This window comes from Pseudochaenichthys georgianus, chromosome 6, assembly GCF_902827115.2.
Source record: "Pseudochaenichthys georgianus chromosome 6, fPseGeo1.2, whole genome shotgun sequence".
In the NCBI taxonomy this organism is placed as follows: Eukaryota; Metazoa; Chordata; class Actinopteri; order Perciformes; family Channichthyidae; genus Pseudochaenichthys; species Pseudochaenichthys georgianus.
The window spans coordinates 32,628,579-32,636,177 of NC_047508.1; positions in this window are offsets into that span (position 1 = coordinate 32,628,579).

Here is a 7,599-nt window from a genome sequence, read left to right on the forward strand (position 1 = left end):
AATGCGTTTTGATGTCATTTGATGCGAGAAATATGAGTTGTTATTTCAGATTATGTGTGCAGTGGATGTACATGATCTTTAGTTTGCTAGTTATTACGAAGATTACTTCAGGAAATTGCGTCCAACGTTTTCATTGTTACCAAGGTGGTTGCTAGGGACGCTGCTATCGATATTATTTCTGTTATGTTGTGTAACTGTTTAATGGTGTTATCTTTATTGCTACCCCCTTCCCCGTCAATGTATAGTGTTGGTCCACAGCGCAAACATATTAGTTAACAAAATCCACATCTAAAGATACGTTATTTCCCCCTGTGCAATTCCAGTCTCACATCTCACAGCACATCGTCATTAACAAATACCGGAAACAGACCGAAAACGTTTAAAGAAAATAAAATAATACCTTATTCCGAGTGTGCTTGCTTTTCTCTTTGAAAGTCATCACATAACGGCATTGTAATACACGGTTCGGCTGCATTAAATATTACATATCTGCCGTAGTTCTGTATTTATAGAGCCCTGATGAGAAGACAAACATGAGGAACTGAAAACGTGACGTGGATCATAAATATATCAGCCATTAAACAACATCTTACATTTCTTTTCACACAATACGTCTCTTTGCCGTATCAACACTAATTCGGCTCACTTTTATATTTGATCCAATTGGTAGATAGGCTGTATTTACACCATAAAGGTGCACAGATGATATAAAGAGACACCTGGTGGTTAAAGCATGTTATTGAATTTCATTATTTTTATTATTAGATATTAATAGGATCCCTATAAAGTATATTCATTACTCGTTATTCTCTACTAATAGTTAATTAAAGACTGTATATAATGACTATTTTGCACATCCCGTTCAAGATTTCAAGATTTTCTAAGGTTTATTGACAGATCATATAGGCCTACACAACTATGGTGTAGTTCTGCACTGAATGAAAAACTTGGGTCGCAGGTTCCTCAATAGTGCATTACAAGACATCTATCAATATTTGTGCATACCTCCAGCAATGTTAACTATGTTGAAGCACTTATTTTAACTGATATTATACATAATGTATTATGCTCTTATAAGATGTATGCAGATATTTCATCTCCGGCCTTGTCAGGTATTGAACAATCAATAAATAAAGAACACAGAATTGTTAAATATAAAACACAGAATTTGTGTGATTATACTAAATGATTTTCAAATAAACACCACTGCAGATTTAACTGTTACACATGCTGATGTAACGCAAATGTTCCAACTTGGGATCAATAAAGTATATCTTATCTTAAGCTGATCGATGGCTACTGCCATATTTGCAAAATGTGCCTATGAACCTTGACAAGTGCATGTTTCAGGCTTATCAATTAATGTAATGTAATGTAATGTTATCAATTAACAACAGGAGGGGTCACAAACATAAGTCCAGCTGTTAAATAAAGCTCTTCTGACCTTAGCTGGCGTGTGGGTATATATATATTAATACTGCCCATTATGGGCACCAGCAATTTTCACCCATTTATTAATTATATGTTTTAAATGTGAGTGTTTCCTGTCCCCTAAACCTCCAGGGATGTACACAGTTTAATACTGGCAACTTCTTATTATGGGAAATACGAAAACGTCTTTTAAAACTACAACTCCCAGTAGAGACGTACCATAGAGAACATGTTGCGAAACAGAATAGCCAGCATGTGTAGTTCTGGGGACGGGGTGGGGGAGGGGGGGGGACGCGGTGGACCCGTTCAAATCCAGTTTTGAACAGTCTGCCGTGGTTCCATCCCATTTCAAGTGCTGTTCGAGGCTCGGTAACCCTCGGAGCACACTCTCCAATCACAGAGCTTGAGGACTATCACGGGGTTTGTCAAACAGAGCACATGGTGTAGTCCAAACGATAGCTGGGGATTCTGGGTAGTGTAGTGTCTTCATTGCCTTTAAGGGCAGTTGACACAAACGAATGCCGTGCTTCCATGAGCGTCCATAGAAGCACATGGACATCCCGGAAAGCTGAAAATGGACGCTAAGGGCCCCCCCCTTGCGTTGAAAATGGACGCTAAGGCCCCCACCCTCGCGTTGAAAATGGACGCTAAGGCCCCCCCCCTTGCGTTGGAAAAAGCCGGCAGGGGACTTGACATACGACCTGGGAGTGAGGATGTGTTGATTTTAGAACATTAAGAAAAAAATGTTTAAGTAACCAATGTGATATGTTTTCATGGGGCCCAAAATCCCTGGCGGCGCCCCTGCTTCCAGCCTCTATTCAAATCATTCCATCTTATTTTTGTGTCAAATACTTTATTTTCTTATATCTTGCCCTCTTGATGACTCATAATGCATAATGCCAGTTGCTCATGGATAGTGTCCCAAATAATTACTGATAAAGTTTAGCATTGATTTTTAAAAGCACAGATGGATTGAAGTCCATGCATCAGGATAAGAGACATTAGACTCATTATATCAGAGATCTCGCTGCACTGAAATATCATTGTGCATCTTTGCGTTAATTGTCAACACATGTAGTGTTTAGAACATCACTTACTGTTACTTTATTTAGATCATTCAAAAAGAAAGAAATATGAAGCGATGGCCAGACAGGAAACAAAAAATTAAGATATTCTCAAAATCCTGCTGACAAACAACTGAATAAACACGCTGCAACAAACCTACAAGATAACCCCTTTGTCAGAGGTCAACAAATCTATCTTATATATAATAAGAAAGGAACTTATAATAATAATAATAATAATAATAACTAATAATACAAATACAATGAGGGCTGCACCACTTAATTGGACCAGGCCAGGCAGCATGTTTGGTTCTTCCACAGGCCCCTGGCTCCTCTTCTGCCCAATCTCAGTGCGGTCACTTTTGTGCACGAGTCGCATGCTTTAGAACATACTGTACGGGCAGCAGCAGGTCGGGATGCAGGACAGCACCTGAGAGACGGGGTACTAATACACAACAGTTAGACACATCAGCAGCACTATCTATATGAGCTGAACATATTTGACTGTTTTTATTGTCTAATGACGATCAGCTGCAGAAAGGACCAGGTCAATGTTTAATTGCATGTCATCCCTGTCTCACCTGTCCCCACAGCAGGCTGCCGAGACCCAGACAGCCACAGACCAGCCACTGCTGCCAGTTCAGAGCCACACAACTGTAGAATGAGCCCCCAAACTGCACGATGAGGATCTACAGGAGGAAGGGAGACACAGCATCATTCAGCGAATATGTTATCACTCTACACTGTGAACCAATCCAGGTGTGACGATAGCCCTCGCAGGTTACCTGGGCGAGGAGGGTTCCCAGGAAGCTGACACAGAAGTTGGTGTTTTTGAAAATCCCCTTGAACACGTTTCTCTCTCCGTGGATATTCCTTGCGTTGATCGCATTGAAGATTAGCATGAGTACACATGTGTTGAACACGATGGTGTAGTGTACAGAGGGCGGGGCGTGAAGGGCGTACAGGGGGTCGTTTCTGCCACTGGCAATGTGAAAAATCTCACCTGTGAAAGGGAGGGTCAAAGTAATAAAGTATTCATTATTAATGAGTAAGTCAATTGTATTCATACTTTTCAAAGTGTTCTTATTAGGAGGTTTTAAGTGAGTCTGTTTAATACCACTAAGCTGTGTTGCATTCACTGACCGTGATAGATCAGGGTGAAGATTACGGTCAGCTGGTAGATGACGTGTCCAACAATGTTCTTAGTCATGGTGGGGGAAATGAGCGGCTTGTCGGGCCGTAGGGTTCCTGAGCAGCAGCACGTCCGTTGGCGGCTCGGTGGCCAGAGGCTTTGAGACGGAAATGTACATGAGGCACACCCAAACCGACTGCACAACTGTCAGAGGATAGACCTGGGAATGCAGACAGACAGACAGACAGACAGACAGACAGACAGACAGACAGACAGACCACACCATCTTTGAGGAAAAAGAGACTGAACCATGAAATTGTTCCCAGTGGCCAGTCCAGCACCTTATGGTAGTTCAGCAGCCTTCCTTAGAAACTGGGTGAGTGGGTGGGTGAACATTGAAAGTGATTCTATCCACCCATCGTGTAGGCAGCAGAGGTGTCAGGAGGCTGTCACCTGGTTGATACCAACACACTCTCACTCCCTAAGCGTCCAATAGCGACGTTTGGTCAGTGTCCGTGGCGTCCAATTGTGACGCTCCTAGGCTCCTTCAGCGTCATAAAGGGACGCAAATAGCTTTCAACTGATTGCAATGTATTCCCATCTGCGTACGGCATTCGTTTGTGTCGGCTGCCCTTAAAGGTAATGTAAGCGTCCATTCCCATTGGATAACGGAGAATTGTACACCCGGATGTAAGTATTCCTCTTACTGTCGATTGATTTTACAGTGATATCTGCACTACTCATCGACTAAAAAACACCAGATTATCCTTGTTAATTACACAACATTGATTGGCTTAAATTGTGTGCAATGCTTTTGTATTTTTCCCCTTCGATTCGGAGAAACAAATATTTGTTCTGAGTAAAGGATGGCAGAAGACACTACACTAACCAGAATCCCCAGCTATCGTTTGGACTACACCATGTGCTCTGTTTGACAAACCCCGTGATAGTCCTCAAGCTCTGTGATTGGAGAGTGCGCTCCGAGGGTTAAGCCGAACAGCACTTGAAATGGGATGGAACCACGGCAGACTGTCCAAAACTGGATTTGAACGGGTCCACCGCGTCCCCCCTCCCCCACCCGGTCCCCAGAACTACACATGCTGGCTATTCTGTTTCGCAACATGTTCTCTATGGCACGTCTCTACTGGGAGTTGTAGTTTTAAAAGACGTATTTCCCATAATAAGAAGTTGCCAGTATTAAACTGTGTACATCCCTGGAGGTTTAGGGGACAGGAAACACTCACATTTAAAACATATAATTAATAAATGGGTGAAAATTGCTTGTGCCCATTATAGGCAGTATTAATATATATACCCACACGCCAGCTAAGGTCAGAAGAGCTTTATTTAACAGCTGGTCTTATGTGTGTGACCCCTGTGATAACATTACATTACATTAATTGATAAGCCTGAAACATGCACTTGTCAAGGTTCAGCAACCCTGTCTCCTAAAAATTACGTTCCCACAGAACTAAACTGCATTCTCAATTACGTTTAGCTAGAAACGTATTTACTCCCACATTACGTTAGTTATGAACGTATCTCAAATACGTTTATTTTCTACATATCTTCTAGAAACATGTTTTCTCCCAGGTTACGTTCCTTATGAACGTATCTGAAATACGTTTATTTTCTACATATCTTTGCCATTTATTGTCTTGCTTATACTAATGATAATAGTCATTTATAAATATCATTTTAGAGCACACCTTTGAAATCGACAATCGGGCTCGATATATGGTTAAATTAAAATCAGTAGGCGAGGCTGTAATTTCGCCAGCTGTTACTCTCATGAGCGAGGCAGAACATAATAGTTTTAACATGCCAAAAAGCTGCTGTGTCGTTCATTGCACCTCAAACATTAAAACAAATCCAGAGTTACGTGTTTCTGTACTTCCTCTAAGAAGAAAGGACAGTAACAGAAGAGCTCTGTGGCTTCAGGCTTGATCGCCGTTCAAATGACAGCGTTGGTTTCCCCAAAAGTGGGCGGGGCTGTAAAGTGAAGTAGATTTTACTGTCATCTATTATTCAAAACCATTCTATTTATTCTAACGTATTACATGCCAGTGTTTTATCTTTTTATTTATTTGTTTTTATTTTAAATCGTATAATGTCGGACTTTTTTTGTCGTCTTTGAGGAAAAGAAATGGGGTTTAGAGATTTAAAATACTGAAATCTGTATTTTTTAAAATCTCTTCCTTCTAATTTGTTATTCTTTTCTAAATAACACACTGTTATTTACTCAACAATAGCACACAATTATCCTTGTTTTTATTTATTCGTTTAATTCTATAATCTTGGGCATTTCAGCATGCTTTTTAGCCGTAAATAAAGTCACCAGAAACAGACGGGACATTTCGAGATTTAGGATGGCCCAAGACACTACACTACCCATAATCCCCAGCTATCGTTTGGGACTACAGTCCCGTTGACAAACCCCGTGATGTTGCGCCAAGGTTACGCCGAGCGTCAAGCTCTTTGAAATGGAACGAAACCACGGCAGACTATTCAAAACTGGACTCGAACGCCCCACCAGAACTACACATGCTGGCTATTGTGTTTCGCAACATGTTCTCTATGGCACGTCTCTACTGGGAATTGTAGTTTTAAAAGACGTTTTTCCCAAATGTAGAAGTTGACAGTATTAAACTGTGTACAGCCCTGGAGGTTTAGGCGATAGGAAACACATTGGTGTGTACACATTTAAAACATGTAATTACTAAATGGGTGAAAATCACTTGTGTCCATAATGGGCAGCATTAATATATACCCACATGACAGCTCATTGTTACTTTGTTATTCTACTCCACTACAATTCAGAGGTTAACCTGGTATTTTTACTCCACTGCATTTAGTTTAGTTACTTTGCAGATTCTGATTAATGATGTGGAATATAAACAACCCTTAAAGCAGACTTTAGTTACACCTGAATACAATTCAGGGAAGGTGATTGTCAAGTGCCAACAATCAGGAGAGATATTTGATAGTTGGTGCTTGAGAAGACTAAACATTTATCTGCAGATCTTTATAAAGTATATTCATTACTCGTTATTCTCTACTAATAGTTAATTAAAAACGGTATAATGGCTATTTTGCACATCCCTTTCAAGATTTCAAGGTTTTCTAAGGTGTATTGATCTTATACACAACTTGGGTCGCAGGTTCCTCAACAGACATCTATCAATATGTGTGTACTGTATACCTCCACCATTAAACTGTCATATAATGCACATTTCTTATTCTATCTACATACATAAGAGTATAATTAATGTGTATAATATCATTTAAAATAAGTGTTTCAACATAGTTAACATTGCAGGAAAGCAATATTTTAGACGTTAAGTACTTTGTCAGGCTTAATATTCATCTGTAGATAGATACCCCCAGAGCTTTTTTCTTGTTTAAAAGAAGACCTTAACCTAAAGTATTTTTTAATGTGTTAATAAAGGTTAATTCGTTTTTCTGTTTTGCACATCCTCCTATTAATATCTTTGTACATCCAGCACTAAACTGTTTTATTGTAGAGATCACTTAGTATCTTCTTGACTTTTTATATTCTATATTTCTATCATTGACCTTCTACTTTCCCCCTATGAAAGTATGTACTCTTAATATTGTTTTGATCAAATAAGATTATTCAACAAAAATAATTCAATAACATGCTTTAACCACTAGGCGGTGCACACAAGGTACACACAGCATATTAATAATAACTTTGTATTATTAGTGTAGACACTTATGTATAACATCTGAAGATGTGTAGTTTTATTCATGTTTTTACATAATTTTACAGGATATTGCTATACTATTTCTCTTGTTTTACTTCTACACATTAATATCTGATTTGTAAAACATCACAGACAGAAAGGCATAGGCTATCCGTCATTTCATAGTAAGCTATTGAAATTGTGATTCCATAGATGTGTCTCCCATTACCCAAATCCCCTGACTATTCTCTCAACTCAGTATTTA